Below are 21,943 nucleotides of genomic sequence, written 5' to 3'. Positions count from 1 at the left end.
CTTGTCCACATTGGCTGTAGACAGGCGGCTGCATTTGTCTGTAATGACGCCCCCTGCCGTGCTGAATACACGTTCAGACAAAACGCTGGCCGCCGGGCAGGCCAGCACCTCCAAGGCATAAAAGGCTAGCTCTGGCCACGTGGACAATTTGGAGACCCAGAAGTTGAATGGGGCCGAACCATCAGTCAGTACGTGGAGGGGTGTGCACAGGTACTGTTCCACCATGTTAGTGAAATGTTGCCTCCTGCTAACACGTTCCGTATCAGGTGGTGGTGCAGTTAGCTGTGGCGTGGTGACAAAACTTTTCCACATCTCTGCCATGCTAACCCTGCCCTCAGAGGAGCTGGCCGTGACACAGCTGCATTGGCGACCTCTTGCTCCTCCTCTGCCTTCGCCTTGCGCTTCCACTGGTTCCCCTGTGACATTTGGGAATGCTCTCAGTAGCGCGTCTACCAACGTGCGCTTGTACTCGCGCATCTTCCTATCACGCTCCAGTGTAGGAAGTAAGGTGGGCACATTGTCTTTGTACCAGGGATCCAGCAGGGTGGCAACCCAGTAGTCCGCACACGTTAAAATGTGGGCAACTCTGCTGTCGTTGCGCAGGCACTGCAGCATGTAGTCGCTCATGTGTGCCAGGCTGCCCAGAGGTAAGGACAAGCTGTCCTCTGTGGGAGGCGTATCGTCATCGTCCTGTGTTTCCCCCCAGCCACGCACCAGTGATGGGCCCGAGCTGCTTTGGGTGCCACCCCGCTGTGAACATGCTTCATCCTCATCCTCCTCCACCTCCTCCTAATCCTCGTCCTCCTCGTCCTCCAGTAGTGGGCCCTGTCTGGCCACATTTGTACCTGGCCTCTGCTGTTGCAAAAAACCTCCCTCTGAGTCACTTCGAAGAGACTGGCCTGAAAGTGCTAAAAATGACCCCTCTTCCTCCTCTTCCTCCTGGGCCACCTCCTCTTCCATCATCGCCCTAAGTGTTTTCTCAAGGAGACATAGAAGTGGTATTGTAACGCTGATAACGGCGTCATCGCCACTGGCCATGTTGGTGGAGTACTCGAAACAACGCAACAGGGCACACAGGTCTCGCATGGAGGCCCAGTGAAGTGTGTCTGATCCGCAGTGCGACTGACCCGTGCGTGCTGCAGCTGAAACTCCACTATGGCCTGCTGCTGCTCGCACAGTCTGTCCAGCATATGCAAGGTGGAGTTCCACCTGGTGGGTATGTCACATATGAGGCGGTGAGCGGGAAGGCCGAAGTTACGCTGTAGCGCAGACAGGCGAGCAGCGGCAGGGTGTGAACGCCGGAAGCGCGAACAGACGGCCCGCACTTTATGCAGCAGCTCTGACATGTCGGGGTAGTTGCGAATGAACTTCTGCACCACCAAATTCAGCACATGCGCCAGGCAAGGGATGTGCGTCAAACCGGCTAGTCCCAGAGCTGCAACGAGATTTTGCCCATTATCGCACACCACCAGGCCGGGCTTGAGGCTCACCGGCAGCAACCACTCGTCGGTCTGTTGTTCTATACCCCCCCACAACTCCTGTGCGGTGTGGGGCCTGTCCCCCAAACATATGAGTTTCAGAACGGCCTGCTGACGTTTAACCCGGGCTGTGCTGAAGTTGGTGGTGAAGGTGTGTGGCTGACTGGATGAGCAGGTGGAAGAAGAGGAGGAGGAAGCTGAGTAGGAGGAGGAGGAGACAGGAGGCAAAGAATGTTGCCCTGCGATCCTTGGCGGCGGAAGGACGTGCGCCAAACAGCTCTCCGCCTGGGGCCCAGCCGCCACTACATTTACCCAGTGTGCAGTTAGGGAGATATAGCGTCCCTGGCCGTGCTTACTGGTCCACGTATCTGTGGTTAGGTGGACCTTGCCACAGATGGCGTTGCGCAGTGCACACTTGATTTTATCGGACACTTGTTTGTGCAGGGAAGGCACGGCTCTCTTGGAGAAGTAGTGGCGGCTGAAAACAACATACTGTGGGACAGCAAGCGACATGAGCTGTTTGAAGCTGTGTGTGTCCACCAGCCTAAATGACAGCATTTCATAGGCCAGTAGTTTAGAAATGCTGGCATTCAGGGGCAGGGATCGAGGGTGGCTAGGTGGGAATTTACGCTTTCTCTCAAATGTTTGTGAGATGGAGAGCTGAACGCTGCCGTGTGACATGGTTGAGATGCTTGGTGACGCAGGTGGTGGTGTTGGTGGTACATCCCATGTTTGCTGGGCGGCAGGTGCCAACGTTCCTCCAGAGGCGGAGGAAGAGGCCGAGGCGGCGGCAGCAGCAGCAGAAGAGGCCGAGGCGGCAGCAGCAGAAGAGGTAGCAGGGGGAGCCTGAGTGACTTCCTTGTTTTTAAGGTGTTTACTCCACTGCAGTTCATGCTTTGCATGCAGGTGCCTGGTCATGCAGGTTGTGCTAAGGTTCAGAACGTTAATGCCTCGCTTCAGGCTCTGATGGCACAGCGTGCAAACCACCCGGGTCTTGTCGTCAGCACATTGTTTGAAGAAGTGCCATGCCAGGGAACTCCTTGAAGCTGCCTTTGGGGTGCTCGGTCCCAGATGGCGGCGGTCAGTAGCAGGCGGAGTCTCTTGGCGGCGGGTGTTCTGATTTTGCCCACTGCTCCCTCTTTTGCTACGCTGTTGGCTCGGTCTCACCACTGCCTCTTCCTCCGAACTGTGAAAGTCAGTGGCACGACCTTCATTCCATGTGGGGTCTAGGACCTCATCGTCCCCTGCATCGTCTTCCACCCAGTCTTGATCCCTGACCTCCTGTTCAGTCTGCACACTGCAGAAAGATGCAGCAGTTGGCACCTGTGTTTCCTCATTATCAGGGACGTGCTGAGGTGGTATTCCCATGTCCTCATCATCAGGAAACATAAGTGGTTGTGCGTTAGTGCATTCTATCTCTTCCACCCCTGGGGAAGGGCTAGGTGGATGCCCTTGGGAAACCCTGGCAGCAGAGTCTTCAAACAGCATAAGAGACTGCTGCATAACTTGTGGCTCAGACAGTTTCCCTGATATCCATGGGGGTGATGTGACAGACCGATGGGCTTGGTTTTCATGCGCCATCTGTGCGCTTTCTGCAGAAGACTGGGTGGGAGATAATGTGAACGTGCTGGATCCACTGTCGGCCACCCAATTGACTAATGCCTGTACCTGCTCAGGCCTTACCATCCTTAGAACGGCATTGGGCCCCACCAAATATCGCTGTAAATTCTGCTGGCTACTGGGACCTGAGGTAGTTGGTTCACTAGGACGTGTGGCTGTGGCAGAACGGCCACGTCCTCTCCCAGCACCAGAGGGTCCACTAACACCTCCACGACCATGTCCACGTCCGCGTCCGCGTCCCTTATTAGATGTTTTCCTCATTGTTCCCGTTCACCACAATTTTGAGAATGGCAAATTTGGGAATAGTTTTTCAACCCAGAACAAAAAGTGTGCTTTTACGGTCACTACAAATAACTTGACCAGGTAAAACAGTACAGATTTGGTTGAATAGAAATGTGAGGCCTGGTTTTTTTTGCGCTGTGTGACAGGTATAGGTTTAATCACAGAATTAGACTTCTATCTGCACGGTAGCGTGTGTCTTAGGTTTTTCTGAATGACACTATCAGCACCTTCAATGTAAGATATCCTTTTTGGGATAGATTTCAAGTAGGCCTCATATAGCAGAAACTAGTTATTTTGACAATGGCAAATTTGGGAATAGTTTTTCAACCGAGAACAAAAAATGTGCTTTTACGGTCACTACAAATAACTTGACCAGCTAAAACAGTACAGATTTGGTTGAATAGAAATGTGAGGCCTGTTTTTTTTTTCCGCTGTGTGACAGATATAGGTTTAATCACAGAATTAGACTTGTATCTGCACGGTAGCGTGTGTGTTAATTTTTCTGAATGACACTATCAGCACCTTCAATGTAAGATATCCTTTTTGGGATAGATTTCAAGTAGGCCTCATATAGCAGAAACTAGTTATTTTGAGAATGGCAAATTTGGGAATAGTTTTTAACCCAGAACAAAAAATGTGCTTTTACGGTCACTACAAATAACTTGACCAGCTAAAACAGTACAGATTTGGTTGAATAGAAATGTGAGGCCTGGTTTTTTTTGCGCTGTGTGACAGGTATAGGTTTAATCACAGAATTAGACTTGTATCTGCACGGTAGCGTGTGTTTTAAATGTTTTTGAATGACACTATCAGCACCTTCAATGTAAGATATCCTTTTTGGGATAGATTTCAAGTAGGCCTCATATAGCAGAAACTAGTTATTTTGAGAATGGCAAATTTGGGAATAGTTTTTCAACCCAGAACAAAAAATGTGCTTTTACGGTCACTACAAATAACTTGACCAGCTAAAACAATACAGATTTGGTTGAATAGAAATGTGAGGCCTGTTTTTTTTTTGCGCTGTGTGACAGGTATAGGTTTAATCACAGAATTAGACTTGTATCTGCACGGTAGCGTGTGTGTTAGGTTTTTCTGAATGACACTATCAGCACCTTCAATGTAAGATATCCTATTTGGGATAGATTTCAAGTAGGCCTCATATAGCAGAAACTAGTTATTTTGAGAATGGCAAATTTGGGAATAGTTTTTCAACCCAGTACAAAAAGTGTGCTTTTACGGTCACTACAAATAACTTGACCAGCTAAAACAGTACAAATTTGGTTGAATAGAAATGTCAGGTCTATTTTTTAGGCGCTGGGTGACAGGCTCAACTTGCCCCTGATGTAGTATATGGCCAAAAAATAACCACACTATTGATGGTTAAATGCACTTGGGTGACACAGGCTCAGCCTGCACCAGATGTAGTATATGGCCAAAAAATAACCAGACTGTTGATGGTTAAATGCACTTCGGTGACACAGGCTCAGCCTGCAGCTGATGTAGTATATGGCCAAAAAATAACCAGACTGTTGATGGTTAAATGCACTTCGGTGACACAGGCTCAGCCTGCAGCTGATGTAGGATATAGCAAAAAATAACCACACTATTGATGGTTAAATGCACTTGGGTGACACAGGCTCAGCCTGCAGCTGATGTAGGATATAGCACAAAATAACCACACTATTGATGGTTAAATACACTTGGTGATAGCTTGTGCTGGCGCACCACAAGCCACAAAATGGCCGCCGATCACCCCAGAAAAAAGTGATCTAAAAACGCTCTGGGCAGCCTCAAAAAAGTGAGCAAGTCGATATTAGCACTTCAATGATCCACAGCTGCAGATCGATCACAGAATGAAGTCTTTTGGAGGAGTTAATCTGCCTAATCTCGCCCTAACGTCGCAGCTGCAACCTCTCCCTATGCTTGAATCAGCAGAGTGACGTGCAGCGCTACGTGACCCAAGCTTATATAGAGGCTGGGTCACATGCTGCACTGGCCAATCACAGCCATGCCAATAGTAGGCAAGGCTGTGATGGCCTCTTGGGGCAAGTAGTATGACGCTTGTTGATTGGCTGCTTTGCAGCCTTTCAAAAAGCGCCAAGAAAGCGCCGAACACCGAACCCGAACCCGGACTTTTACAAAAATGTTCGGGTTCGGGTCCGTGTCACAGACACCCCAAAATTCGGTACGAACCCGAACTATACAGTTCGGGTTCGCTCATCCCTAGTTTCCAATCCAGTTGCAGGTGGACAAGAGATAAAACATTTCTTGGAACATCATATCAGTTACTCCCTAGCTTTCTAACTGTTGCAGGTGTTAGACCTTGCATTCTAATTCCAAAATGTGTATGTTTTTTTTTATTATCTATGTGTTAATGAAGTAAGTTCCACATGTCCATAAGTATCTGAAATTTTTTTGCATAATGACTTTGTGCTTCTTTGTACAATTATAACTGTAAAGGAACATATCTTGTTTTGACTTCCCTAATGTCTTTTTCAGCCTAATTATTCCCCTCTTCAGATACACAGCTAGATTCATTTCTCTCATAATCATGAGGCATCTCCCTTCTGTGGAATCTGCCAGCACTGTACTGCTGTGACGTCCTTTCCATTACTTCCGACACACACCAATATAGTATCATCATTTCAGCTATGGAGCTCGCATAACAGATAAAGAGGGGGAGATCACACTTACAGAAAGGCAGGATGCTCCTATGATCTTCAGAAGCTGTGTAGAAGCAGTTCTTTTATAAAGCTCAGGATCTTTAGCTCTGGCACGCCGCCACTTCCCCTCTGCTGGATTCTGTGCCTCTGTTACTAGGGACCGATCTTTCCTGACAACAGACAGTTATCTGCAAATTAGGTGGAAGTGAGACCCCTAGTGGCCATGATTTCACAACTTTTTTCTGGTGGATGCAAGGATTTTTTTATTTTTTATAAAGTGATTGAGAAATCCACTGGTTACACAGTTCTCTATTAAATCAAATGAAATTGTGTGAAAGTACAGTGACTTTTAGCCTAGGAGTGACTCTTTGAGCTCACTGAAGTATGTAGCCAACATATGTCTTCCTATTTATTATCTAAAGGTGTCACATATTTTCTCTTTTTAGGTACATAAAACATATCTGCATTCAACTTTATTTTCCATTTTTCTTCCTGAGCAATAATAATAATAATAATAATAATAATAATAATAATAATAATAATCATTTTAACCCTTAGGATACTGGATGTTTTTTAGTTTTTGCGTTTTTATTGTTCTTCCCTCTCTTCCTTTAGCCACAACTTTTTTTTAATTTTTCCGTTCACATAGCTGCACGAGGGCTTATTTTTTCGCGGGACAAGTTGTATTTTCTAATGCCACCATTTATTATAGCATAAAATATTGTGGGACGCAGGAAAAAACTTTTTTATAGTTATATCTACTGAGCTGTGTGGGGGCTCATTTTTTGTGGGACAATCTCTAGTTTTTATTGATACCATTTTGGAGTTTGTGTGTGACTTTTTGATCACATTTTATTACATTTTTTTGGGCAAGAGAAGCAATGAAAAAATGGCAAATTGGCCATTTTGACCCTTTTTTTCAGTTACGTCATTGGCCGTATTGGAAAAATATTTTTATATTTTAATAGTACGGACGTTTTTGGTCATGGTAATACCAATTATGGTTATATTTTTGGTTATTTATGTATTTATTTTATTATACGGAAAGGGGGATGATTTAAACATTGGCCGCAGACTTTCTGGCTTTTTCACCATTTAGGTGCCGTGATCTCACTTGATAACGGCATCTAAAGACTTTAATTACCGCAATCAGCATTATTGCTGGTTGCTGTAATTAGCTACGGGACTTGGCTGTTTGAAACAGTGGAGACCCGCTGGCCATGGCGCCTACAGCAAGTGCGAGCAGGTGCCATTTTTGCTCATTACTCCAGCGCTGTATGAGTACAGTGCTGATAGCGAAGGGGTTAATAGAAAATTGTTTAATGTTGTGTTATTTACTTTAATACAATCTACAGAAAATAAGAAGGCCAGCACTGACCCCACTGTTACCATAACCCCATTTAAAGAGGAGCTGTTGCCATGAAAAGCAGTGCAATCTGAAGGCAGCATGTTATAGAGCAGGGGGAGCTGAGCAGATTTTTATACAGTTTTATGGGAAACTGTCGAGTAAAACTTATATGTTACACATTTAATATCTGCTCTTTCTGACTTCAATCGTACATGAAGTAGCTGTTAGCAGTAAATGATAACATTCTTTGTGTATATACAGAGATAGCTGGCATTCACTGATAACTGTACACAGGGGTGGTCTTAACTTCAGAAAAGTCAGATATATACTGTACATGTTTTAGTAAATCTTTTCCTCATACATTACAATATCAATTTACTCAGTGTCTACTGCTCTATAACATACTGCCTCCAGATTGCACTGCATTTTGTAGTGACTAGAGATAGCCTTGCAGTTCGCCCGGCGGTCATTTTGCGGTGAACTTTGCTCATTCGCGGTTCGCCGAACGGGCGTACATATGGCGTTGTCTGCCGGCGCCATATTCTTTTACATTGTGAATAACTTTGACCCATGACACATCCACCAGGGGGTACAGGACAGCCAAATGAGACATTTCAGCAAATGGAAATACCCCCTACCTTATAAATAAACCTGATCTTGCCGTCATTTTACATTCAGTCTTTTGCCAGTGTAGAGAGAGGATGCTGTGTGGAGCAGGGACAGACTGTTAGGGACACCACACGCTAGCTAATAGGGGCACAAAAGTCCTTTTAAGGACTAGTATGGGTCTGCTATCGATAGGTGTTACTTACAGAGGGGTGTGATAAACTTATATTATACTTTCTAACATAGAAAGTATATTATAGTACATTTGTATTGTGCAGCAGTTGTGTGCGTTTCTGCTGCGATACTGCAGGTATACAGAGAGGCAAACACTCTTGGAACAAATAATTTCAACTGGTGTGATATACCAGTTGCCCCCCAAAAAAACTGATTGAAGCAGAAGTGTTATATACGAATAATATACTTTCTATATAGTGCATTTGGGTAGTGCAGCATTTGTTTGCGGTTCTTCTGCGTTACCGCAGCTACACACAGGGACAAACGCTAAAGGAACAAATAATTTCAACTGATGTGATATGCCAGTTGCACCCAAAAAAAATGATTGAGGCAGGGGTGTGATATACCAATAATATACTTTCTATATAGTGTATTTGGGTAGTGTAGCATTCGTTTGCGCTTCTGCTGCGTTACCGTAGCTACACAGAGTTACAAACGCTATTGGAACAAATAATTTCAACTGATGTGATATACCAGTTTCCCCCCAAAAAAACGTATTGAGGCAGGGGTGTGATATACCAATAATATACTTCTATATATTACATTTGGCTAGTGCAGCATTTGTTTGCGGTTCTGCTGTATTACCGCAGCTACACAGAGTGACAAACGCCATTGGAACAAATAATTTCAACTTCTGTGATATACCAGTTGCCCCCCAAAACAACTGATTGAGGCAGGGGTGTGATATACCAATAATATACTTTCTATATATTGCATTTAGGTAATGCAGCATTTGTTTGTGGTTCTGCTGCGTTACTGCAGCTACAGATAGTGACAAACGCTATTGGAACAAATAATTTCAACTGGTGTTATTTGCCAGTTTCCTCCCAAAAAGACTGATTGAAGAAGGGGTGTTATATACCAATAATATACTTTATATATAGTGCATTTGTATTGTGCAACAGTTGTTTGGTGTTCTGCTGCATTACCGCAGCTGCACAGAGTGAAAAATGCTATTGGAACAAATAATTTCAACTGGTGTGACATTCCAATTGCCCCCCAAAAAACTGAATGAAGCAGGGGTGTGATATACCAATAATATACTTTCTATATATTGCATTTGGGTAGTGCAGAATTTGTTTGCGGTTCTGCTGCGTTACTGCAGCTATACAGAGTGAAAAAAGCTATTGGAACAAATATATTCAACTGGTGTGATATATCATTTGCCCGACCTACCTGAGAAACCTTGGCACGGTGCTCGTGCTCAGACATGTCCTCCACGGTAGGAAATGTTGGCTAATCTCTCAATTTTACATCAGTATGAGGGTTTAGTAAGACCTCAGAGTGCACCTGTCTTTGTATAAGTTATTGTATAAGTTATTTATACCAGTTGCCCCCCAAAAAAATGATTTAAGCAGGGGTGTTATATACCAATAATATACTTTCTATATAGTGTATTTGGGTAGTGCAGGATTTCTTTGCAGTTTTGCTGCGTTACCGCAGCTACACAGAGTGACAAACGCTATTGGAACAAATAATTTCAACTGGTGTGATATACCAGTTGCCCCCCAAAAAAACTGATTGAGGTAGGGGTGTGATATACCATTAATATACTTTCTATATAGTGCATTTAGATAGTACAGCATTTGTTTGCGGTTCTGCTGCATTACTGCAGCTACACAGAGTGACAAACGCTATTGGAACAAATAATTTCAACTGTTGTGATATACCAGTTGCCCCCCAAAACAACTGATTGAGGCAGGGGTGTGATATACTAATAATATACTTCCTATATAGTGCATTTTGGTACTGCATAATTTGTTTGCGGTTTTGCTGCGTTACCACAGCTACACAGAATGACAAACGCTATTGGAACACATAATTTCAACTGGTGTGACATACCACCCCCCCCCCCCCAAAAAAAATGATTGAAGCAGGGGTGTGATATACTAATAATATACTTTCTATATATTGCATTTTGGTAGTGCAGCATTTGTTTGTGGTTCTGCCGCGTTACTGCAGCTACACAGAGTTAAATATGCTGATGGCACAAATAATTTCAACTGGTGTGATATACCAGTTTCCCCCCAAAAAAACTGATTGAAGCAGGGGTGTTATATACCAATAATATACTTTCTGTATAGTGCATTTGGGTAGTGCAGCATTTGTTTGTGGTTCTGCTGCGTTACTGCAGCTACACAGAGTGAAAAATGCTATTGAAACAAATTATTTCAACTGGTGTGATATACTAGTTTTCCCCAAAAAAAACTGATTGAAGCAGGGGTGTTATATACCAATAATATACTTTCTACATAGTGCATTTGGGTGGTGCAGCATTTGTTTGCGGTTCTGCTGCATTACCGCAGCTACACAGTGACAAACGCTATTAGAACAAATAATTTCAACTGATGTGATATACCAGTTGCCCCCCAAAACAACTGATTGAGGCAGGGGTGTGATATACCAATAATATACTTTCTATATATTGCATTTAGGTAGTGCATCATTTGTTTGCGGTTCTGCTGCATTACCGCAGCTACACAGAGTGAAAAATGCTATTGGAACAAATAATTTCAACTGGTCTGATATACCAGTTTCCCCCCAAAAAAACTGATTGAAGCAGGGGTGTTATATACCAATAATATACTTTCTATATAGTGCATTTGGGTAGTGCAGCATTTGTTTTCTGTTCTGCTGCGTTACCGCAGCTACACAGAGTTAAATATGCTATTGGAACAAATAATTTAAACTGGTGTGATTTGCCAGTTTCCTCCCAAAAAGACTGATTGAGGCAGGCGTGTTATATACCAATAAAATACTTTCTATATAGTGCATTTGTATTGTGCAACAGTTGTTTGCGGTTCTGTTGCTTTACCGCAGCTACACAGAGTGACAAATGCTATTGGAACAAATCATTTCAACTGGTGTGATATATCAGTTGCCCCCCAAAAAACCTGATTGAGGCAGGCGTGTTATATACCTATAATATACTTTCTATATAGTGCATTTGGATAGTGCAGCATTTGTTTACGGTTTTGCTGCATTACCGCAGCTACACAGTGACAAATGCTATTGGAACAAATAATTTCAACTGATGTGATATACCAGTTGCCCCCCAAGACAACTCATTGAGGCAGGGGTGTTATATACCAATAATATACTTTCTATATAGTGCATTTGGGTAGTGCAGCATTTGTTTGCGGTTTTGCTGCGTTACCGCAGCTACACAGAGTGACAAACGCTATTGGAACAAATAATTTTAACTGTTGTGATATACCAGTTGCTCCCCAAAACAACTGATTGAGGCAGGGATGTGATATACCAATAATATACTTTCTATATATTGCATTTAGGTAATGCAGCATTTGTTTGTGGTTCTGCTGCGTTACTGCAGCTACACAGAGTGAAAAATGCTATTGGAACAAATAATTTCAACTGGTGTGATATACCAGTTTCCCCCTAAAAAAACTGATTGAAGAAGGGGTGTTATATACCAATAATATACTTTCTATATAGTGCATTTGGGTAGTGCAGTATTTGTTTGCGGTTCTGCTGCGTTACTGCAGCTATACAGAGTGAAAAATGCTATTGGAACAAATAATTTCAACTGGTGTGATATATCAGTTGCCCCCCCCCCAAAAAAAACTGATTGAGGCAGGGGTGTGATATAACAATAATATACTTTCTATTTAGTGCATTTCGGTGGTGCAGCATTTGTTAGCAGTTTTGCTGCGTTACCGCAGCTACACAGAGTGACAAACGCTATAGGAACAAATAATTTCAACTGGTGTGACATACCAATTGCCCTCCAAAAAACAGTTTGAAGCAGGGGTGTTATATACCAATAATATACTTTCTATATAGTGCATTTGGCTAGTGCAGCATTTGTTTGCGGTTCTACTGCATTACCGCAACTACACAGAGTGACAAACGCTATTGGAACAAATAATTCTGTTCTGTACTGTGAATGCATAATTTTTTGGGCCTGTAGTCCACTGGCCTGCTGTAAAATTGATATCCAATGACCGTGTAATCTACCTCCAGCCACATAATTACTTGTTCTTTTCTGTACGATGAATGAATAATTGTTGGGGCCTCGGAGGAATTCAACACCAGTGACGACCATGCGTTATCAAATTTCAACTTTTATCATTAGGGGTTTTTTCAAGAGGGAGAATTTTGTTAGCCATATTTTTAATCCAATTTTATATTTTTAGTTATTTTAAACATATGTATTTGACCTGTAGTTGTACTGGCCTGAAGTAAAATTGATATCGATTGACCGTGTAATATACCTATGGCCACATAATCACTTGATCCTTTCTTTCCGATGAATGTCTAATATTTGGGGCCTGTAGTCCAGTGGCCTACAGTAAAATTTTTATCCATTGACCGCATAATGTACCTCGAGCTACATAATCAGAATTTCTCTTATGTCAGATGAATGCCTAATTTTTAAGGCCCGTACTCCGGTGGCCTAAAATACATTTTTTCTAAGCTCTAACAGGGCACATTTAAGAGAATTTCCCTTTAAGACACATAACAATGTCCCATGATTAAGACACATATTTTTGGTTGGAATTTTTGTCACTGATCCCCTTCTAGTATGTCACTTTCCATGTTGTGGGACTTTTTGTGCACTTCTACTAAGTATTTGGTGGCTGCATATACACTCGCCTAAAGAATTATTAGGAACACCATACTAATACGGTGTTGGACCCCCTTTTGCCTTAATTCTACGTGGTATTGATTCAACAAGGTGCTGATAGCATTCTTTAGAAATGTTGGCCCATATTGATAGGATAGCATCTTGCAGTTGATGGAGATTTGAGGGATGCACATCCAGGGCACGAAGCTCCCGTTCCACCACATCCCAAAGATGCTCTATTGGGTTGTTCAAGAAACCAATTTGAAATGATTCGAGCTTTGTGACATGGTGCATTATCCTGCTGGAAGTAGCCATCAGAGGATGGATACATGTTCTCATTCTGTTTATAACCAAATTCGGACTCTACCATTTGAATGTCTTCAACAGTCCAATTTTGGTGAGCTCGTGCAAATTGTAGCCTCTTTTTCCTATTTGTAGTGGAGATGAGTGGTACCTGGTAGGGTCTTCTGCTGTTGTAGCCCATCCGCCTCAAGGTTGTGCGTGTTGTGGCTTCACAAATGCTTTGCTGCATACCTCGGTTGTAACGAATGGTTATTTCAGTCAACGTTGCTCTTCTTTCAGCTTGAATCAGTCGGCCCATTCTCCTCTGACCTCTAGCATCCACAAGGCATTTTTGCCCACAGGACTGCTGCATACTGGATGTTTTTCCCTTTTCACACCATTCTTTGTAAACCCTAGAAATGGTTGTGCGTGAAAATCCCAGTAACTGAGCAGATTGTGAAATACTCAGACCGGCCCGTCTGGCCCCAACAACCATGCCACGCTCAAAATTGCTTAAATCACCTTTCTTTCCCATTCTGACATTCAGTTTGGAGTTCAGGAGATTGTCTTGACCAGGACCACCCCCCTAAATGCATTGAAGCAACTGCCATGTGATTGGTTGACTAGATAATTGCATTAATGAGAAATAGAACAGGTGTTCCTAATAATTCTTTAGGTGAGTGTATGAGCTGAAGGTTTTTCAGGTTCGCCTGCCATTAAAGTGAATGAGGCCTGCCTCGAACTTGTAGTTCGCGAACATTTGATCGCGTTTGCGCGATCCGTTCGCTAACCGTCCTGGACGATGTTCGTCAATCACTAGTGGTGACAGATTCTCTTTAAATCACTAGAGAAAACTAGAGTAAATTAAAATAATTGTGTCACCATTGCAGACACATGGTTGGCAGCTTTTTCCACCATAAAACTGGCGATAATAAATCTCCCCCAATGTGCCTCCTTCTCTAGCGCCATTCTGGCTCAGTACTCAGCAGACTACAGCTGAGAACAGTGATTGACTACAGTGGTAACGTGGCAAATCCAGGCCCATTATTGTGCTTGTCACAGACACATAACATGCACAGTGATGTGCCCGGATTTGCCCATCACTCAGTGATGAATGATAAAGGAATGAAAGATGTATGGCACACTTCACATGCTTTACTATTTACTACACCAGCACTGAGGGAAAGGCAGCAAAATACTGAGCATGTTAGTCCACCACTGTATGCAGAAGAAGGTGGACCAGAAGTATAAACAGCAGAGGGCACTGTCAGGGAGGAAAATATAATGTTCATAAACTCTGAACAAATGTTTTATTGCATATATATTGCAATAATACTTCATTTGCAATGCCCTATTCATTGCGTAGTAATACTTTTCATGGACTAATCCCTTTCTAAGGCTACTTTCACACTAGCGTTCGGAGCGGGGATCCGCTCCTATAATGCAGACGTTTGCATCCGTTCAGAACGGATCCGTCTGCATTATAACTTAGAAAAATTTCTAAGTGTGAAAGTAGCCTGAGCGGATCCGTCCAGACTTTACATTTAAAGTCAATGGGGGCGGATGCGTTTGAAGATTGAGCCATATAGTGTCATCTTCAAACGGATCTGTCCCCATTGACTTACATTGTAAGTCTGGACGGATCCGCTCGCCTCCGCACGGCCAGGCGGACACCCGAACGCTGCAAGCAGCGTTCAGGTGTCCGCTCACGGAGCGGAGCGGAGGCTGAGCGCTGGCAGACGGATGCATTCTCAGTGGATCCGCCTCCACTGAGAATGCATTAGGGCTGGACGGCTGCGTTCGGGGCTGCTTGTGAGCCCCTTCAAACGGAGCTCTCGAGCGGACACCTGAACGCAGGTGTGAAAGTAGCCTTAGAAAACCTGTCAACATGAAAGTGAGTGGCAATTTGCTGGTATCATATTATAGAACACAAGGAGCTGAATAGTTTGATGTATACTTTTGTGGGACAAGATTTGTCATAACTGCCAGCCACAGTTCCTCATAGTGAACCTTCAAATGCCAACCATAATGGCCTTACACCAGAGCTGCCAACCTCATTATTTTTATTTTTTTCTGATCAACTAGAAAAAGGAATAGTACGCAAACACAGGATGATACCCAACAAACAAACCGGTGCTTAAATAAACAAAAAATTAGCTGCTCACCGGATCGTGTTGTGAGAAGTAACGACAACCATATTGTATTCATACAATAAATCATTGGTTGAGAGAACTCAGTATCCCAATCAATGGAGGGACCTCACTCGATCCAGACCTGGAAGATTGAAACAGTAGAGAGGAGGATAAAAAAAAAAATGTTTCCAGCTCTTACTCTAAAACGAATCCTTGTATATTCAACATAAAATCTGAAAAAATAAAATATAAAACATATCTCTCCTAAACCCCTGAAACACATTATTGGCTTACTGTTTTCTTAAATTTATTATTTCTGATTTTAAGGATTCACTTGAGGAAGCGCTGGAAATATTTTTTTTATCCTCTTCTATGCTGTTTTTTTTTCTGGGCAGCCAAAAATCATGGACCAGCTCTAAGAAAATTGGAAAATGATAATTAATTGTACAGATTATATGAAATATATCTAGTACAGGATATTGATTATTATAATTACAATCACAATAACCTGCATAAGATCTTCCAGTTCAAACAGAAAAAAAAAAAAAGAAACTGATGGTTTTTTCACAGACACTAAAAGAAAAGCCTCCAGTGTTATGAACTATTCAGAAATTTATAAACAGTTGGCATTCCTGCCCTGTACAAGCCAGGCACTGTATACCCATAATAGTGGCAGAGCCCCCTTAACAGAATTGCAATTGCATCTAACCAACTTATTAGTGCAACATGGTGTAATATCCAGGTGCCTAAACTGATGATTAACTCAGTTAAAGAAATGCTAAAAGAGGTACAGACCAGTTAAGTAGGCACACTAGGAGGGTCTGGCATCCTTTGTACTCTTCAGTATCAGCACATGACTTACTGTCCTGTATCAGTATGGTTATGAAAGCCATCCTGGTGCAGTTAAAAGCCAGTATGATATACTGTATAATGAGTTTTGTGTTTGACCACATGACGTAAGTCCTGGTGTAGGACCCAAAGGTTTGGGTTCTTAGAACACTGGGCCGAATTTCATTGGGGTGCAAACTGTATTCCAGGGATGGAATGCACCTGATTTGAAGGGAGTCTGCTGTGCTGGGGCAGAAAATTCTAGTAGGGGTGGAGGATTTAACCTAGGTGTGAGGGAGAAGGTAAGGCAGGAAGTGAAGTGGTAGATAGGTTAGAGAGAGGGCAGAAAATATTGGTGTTTGGTCAATGGATGATGGAAGGTCTATAGGCTTAGAAGGACCTGAAGGAGAGAGTTGATCAATGAATCCTATTCTGAAACGGTATTAAAGAGGTTATCCTATAACAAGTAAGTGGCGCTATACAGATACATTTTATTCAATCGCTATGCAACATTTTTAATTATATGCAATTACAAAAGTATTCAGATCTAGGTGCTTGTTTGAAAACTGTATGTGGGAACCCCTTTAACCTGTTACGGACACAGAGCGTACAGGTACGCCTGATGTCCTGGAACTTAAGGACGCAGGGCGTACCTGTACGTCTTGTGTATTTCCGATCACCGCCGCGCGGTGGGCGGTGATCGGAACCCAGCGCCTGCTCATATCATTGAGCAGGCACCTTGGCAAAATGCGAGAGGGGGTCCTGTGTCGGCAATCGCCGGAAACTGCAGGTCAATTCAGACCTGCAGTTTGCGGCTTTTAATTTACGCGGCGGTGGCGATCGGCGGTGTCATTGGGTCCCCATGCGGCTGTAGGGGGGACCCGATGGCATGGAAGGCAGCGCGATGCCTTCCTGAGGCATCAGCGCTGCCTTCCTGTGACATACCTTTGAGATCCAGCCCCCTGGATCTCACAGGCCGGAAGCTGTATGAGTAATACACACAGTATTACTCATACAGCCAATGCATTCCAATACAGAAGTATTGGAATGCATTGTAAAAGGGATTAGACCCCCAAAAGTTGAAGTCCCAAATTGGGACAAAAAATGAAGTTAAAAAAAGTTGAAAAAATAAAGTTTTCCCCCCAAAAAATTAAAAGTTTCAAGAAAAAATAAACAAAAAACTTCATTTCCCCCAAAAAATAGGGGAAAAAAACTAGACATATTAGGTATCACCGCGTCTGTATCGACCAGCTCTATAAACATATCACATGACCTAACCCCTCAGATGAACACCGTAAAAAGTAAAAAATTAAAACTGTGCTAAATAAAAAAAAAATTGTCACCTTACATCACAAAAAGTACAACAGTAAGTGATCAAAAAGGCGTATGTCCAACAAAATAGTACCAATCTAACCGACACCTCATCCTGCAAAAAAATTTGACCCTACCTGAGACAATCGCTCAAAAAATAAAAAAACTATGGCTCAGAATATGGAGACACAAAAACATCATTTCTTTTGTTTTAAAAATGCTGTTATTGTATAAAACTTAAGTAAATTTAAAAAAGGATGCATATTAGATATCACCGCATCCGTATCGATCGGCTCTAAAAAAATATGACATGACCAAACCCCTCAGGTGAACACCGTAAAAAAAAAAAAAACAACGGTGTAAAAAAAGCAATTTTTGGTCATCTTACATAACAAAAAGTGTATAGTAAGCGATCAAAAAGTCATATGCACAATAGTGCCAATCAAACCATCATCTTATCCCGCAAAAATTAGACCCTACCTAAGATGATCACCCAAAAACTGAAAAAAACTATGGTTCTCAGACTATGGAGACACTAAAACATAATATTTTTTTTGTTTCAAAAATGATATTATTGTGGAAAACTTACATTAAAAAAGTATACATATTAGGTATCGCCGCATCCGTAATAACCTGCTCTATAAAAATATCACAAGACCTAACCCCTCAGGTGAACACCGTAAAAAAAAAAACTGTGTAACAAAAGCAATTTTTTGTCATCTTACATCACAAAAAGTGTAATAGCAAGCGATAAATAAGTCATATGCACCCCAAAATAGTGCCAATCAAACCATCATCTTATCCCGCAAAAAATGAGACCCTACCTAAGATGATCGCCGAAAAACTGAAAAAACTATGGCTCTCAGACTAAGGAGACACTAAAACATAATATTTTTTTTGTTTCAAAAATGATATTATTGTGTAAAACTTACATAAATTAAAAAATTGTTTACATGAGGTATCGCCGCGTCCATGACAACCTGCTCTATAAAAATACCACATGATCTAACCTGTCAGATGAATGTTGTAAATAACAAAAAAAACTGTGCCAAAACAGCTATTTCTTGTTACCTTGCCTCACAAAAAGTGTAATCATATGTACCCTAAACTAGTACCAACAAAACTTCCACCCTATCCTGTAGTTTCTAAAATGGGGTCACTTTTTTGGAGTTTCTACTCTAGGGGTGCATCAGGGGGCCTTCAAATGGGACATGGTGTCAAAAAACTAGTCCAGCAAAATCTGCCTTCCAAAAACCATATGGCATTCCTTTCTTTCTGAGCCCTGCCGTGTGCCCATACAGCAGTTTACAACCACATATGAGGGCCATAAATATTGTGTTTTGTTTAGCTGTGAACCCTTGTTTTGTAACTGGAAAAAAAATATTAAAATGGAAAATCTGCCAAAAAAGTGAAATCTTGAAATTGTATCTCTATTTTACATTCATTCTGTGAAACACCTAAAGGGTTAACAACGTTTGTAAAATAAGTTTTGAATACCTTGAGGTGTGTAGTTTCTCAGGTGGGGTCACTTTTATGGAGTTTCTACTCTAGGGGTGCATCAGGGGGGCTTCAAATGGGACATGGTGTCAAATAAACAGGTCCAGCAAAATCTGCCTTCCAAAAAACGTATGGCATTCCTTTCCTTCTGCGCCCTGCCGTGTGCCCGTACAGCAGTTTACGACCACATATGGGGTGTTTCTGTAAACTACAGAATCAGGGCCATAAATATTGAGTTTTGTTTAGCTGTTAACCCTTGCTTTGTAACTGGAAAAAAAATATTAAAATGGAAAATCTGCCAAAAAAGTGAAATTTTGAAATTGTATCTCTATTTTCAATTCATTCTTGTGGAACACCTAAAGGGTTAACTACGTTTGTAAAATCAGTTTTGAATACCTTGAGGGGTGCAGTTTCTAGAATGGGCTCATTTCTGGGTGGTTTCTAATTTGTAAGCCTCACAAAGTGTGTACTTTCTCAGGTGGGGTCACTTTTATGGAGTTTCTACTCTAGGGGTGCATCAGGGGGGCTTCAAATGGGACATGGTGTCAAATAAACAGGTCCAGCAAAATCTGCCTTCCAAAAAACGTATGGCATTCCTTTCCTTCTGCGCCCTGCCGTGTGCCCGTACAGCAGTTTACGACCACATATGGGGTGTTTCTGTAAACTACAGAATCAGGGCCATAAATATTGAGTTTTGTTTAGCTGTTAACCCTTGCTTTGTAACTGGAAAAAAAATATTAAAATGGAAAATCTGCCAAAAAAGTGAAATTTTGAAATTGTATCTCTATTTTCAATTCATTCTTGTGGAACACCTAAAGGGTTAACTACGTTTGTAAAATCAGTTTTGAATACCTTGAGGGGTGCAGTTTCTAGAATGGGCTCATTTCTGGGTGGTTTCTATTATGTAAGCCTCACAAAGTGACTTCAGACCTAAACTGCTCCTTAAAAAGTTGTTTTTTGAAAATTTCTGAGAAATTTCAAGATTTACTTTTAAACTTCTAAGCCTTGTAACGTCCCCCAAAAATAAAATGTCATTCCCAAAATGATCCTAACATTAAGTAGACATATGGGGAATGTAAAGTAATAACTATTTTTGTAGGTATTACTATGAATTATAGAAGTAGAGAAATTGAAACTTGGAAATTTGCATATTTTCCCCAATTTTTGTCAATTTTGGATTTTTTTTATAAATAAAAATAAATTTTTTGACTCCATTTTACCAGTGTCATGAAGTACAATATGTGACGAAAAAACAATGTCAGAATGGCCTGGATAAGTAAAAGCGTTTTAAAGTTAACACCACTTAAAGTGACACTGGTCAGATTTGCAAAAAATGGCCTGGTCCTTAAAGAGGACCTTTCACTTGCAAAAACTATGTGAACTAAGTATGCTGCCATGTAGAGCGGCGCCCGGGGATCTCACTGCACTTACTATTATCCCCGGGCGCCGCTCCATTCTCCCGTTATGCCCTCCGGTACCTTTGCTAAGTTATAGTAGGCGGGTCTTCCCTTGTCCTGTGGGCGTCTCCTTCTCCTAGACTGCAGCGCTGCCCAGTCGCAGCGCACAGCTCACAGCCTGGGAGGTTTTTTTGTCCCAGGCTGTGAGCTGTGCGCTGCGATTGGCCAGCGCTACAGCCTAGGAGAAGGAGACGCCCACAGGACAAGGAAAGACCCGCCTACTATAACTTAAGGAGCAAAGGTACCGGAGGGCATAACGGGAGAACGGAGCGGCGCCCGGGGATAATAGTAAGTGCAGTGAGATCCCCGGGCGCCGCTCTACATGGCAGCATACTTAGTTCACATAGTTTTTACAAGTGAAAGGTCCTCTTTAAGGTGAAATAAGGCTGAAATAAGGAGTTAAGTGGTGTACCCTAAGGTTCAGTGCTGGGCCCCCTATTATTTAACTTATTCATTAATGATATAGAGAATAGCACTGTTTAAATTTTGCAGATTACATTAAGCTATGTAGTACTGTGGAGTCCATGGAAGATGTCCATAAACTACAGGCTGACTTGGACAATCTGAGTGGTTGGGTATCAACTTGGCAAATGAGGTTCAATGTGGATAAATGTAAAGTTACGCCTCTGGGTAGTAATAATCTATGTGCATCATAGAATAACACTGGAAGAGTCACTTGTAGAAAAGGATTTCAATGTGCTTGAATAGGATGGAATAAATAATGGCCTACAATATCAATCAGCTGCTTCTAAGGCAGGCAGGATATTGTCAAGTATTAAACAAGGCATTGATTTACAGGACAGGGATGCTTTAAATCCACATTGAGTAATTGCACAAAAATATTTATTCCTTTAGGTCAGTGTTTCCCAACCAGTGTGCCTCCAGCTGTTGCAAAACTACAACTCCCAGCATGCCCGGACAGCCTTTGGCTGTGCGGGCATGCTGGGAGTTGTAGTTTTGCAACAGCTGGAGGCACACTTGTTGGGAAACACTGCTTTAGGTAACAAGTATAAATGGCTAAAATTAAACCCCCAATGGCTTACAGCTACTGTAAAAAGGGCAATAAAAGACAAAAAAGGGCAGTTACAAAATACAAATCTGAAGGGTCAGCTGTAGCGTTTGAAGATTACAAAGGGCTTAATAAAATCTGTAAAAAGGAGATAAAACTACCAAAAATACAAAACGAACAGCAGGTGACAAAAAGAGCAAAACAAATCCCAAAAGATTATTTAAATATATAAATGCTAAAAAAAACAAGGTCCGAGCAGGTAGGGTTCCCTAAATAGTGGTAATGGGGGGTAGTCACTGAAGATAAGGAAAAGGCAGAGTTACTAAATGTTTTTTTTAGCTCTGTATATACCGTATTTTTCGCCCTATAAAACGCATCCCCCCCCCCCCCAAAGTGGGAGGAAAATGGCAGAGCGTCTTATGGTGCGAATTCTGCAGTTTTTACACTGATACACCGCTGACCGCAAGTTGCACAGCGCGGCCGGCGTGTGTATCAGCGAGGGGGGAGTAGGGGCTGGGGGCCGGCCTTTAGTTTTGTAATGGCAGCGGGGCCGGTGCAGTCACTGTATTCTATTGCACTGGGCCCCGCTCACTGTACTAATGGTATCT

The sequence above is a fragment of the Bufo bufo genome, chromosome 4 (assembly GCF_905171765.1).
Source record: "Bufo bufo chromosome 4, aBufBuf1.1, whole genome shotgun sequence".
In the NCBI taxonomy this organism is placed as follows: Eukaryota; Metazoa; Chordata; class Amphibia; order Anura; family Bufonidae; genus Bufo; species Bufo bufo.
Note: the sequence above shows the minus strand (reverse complement) of the source record.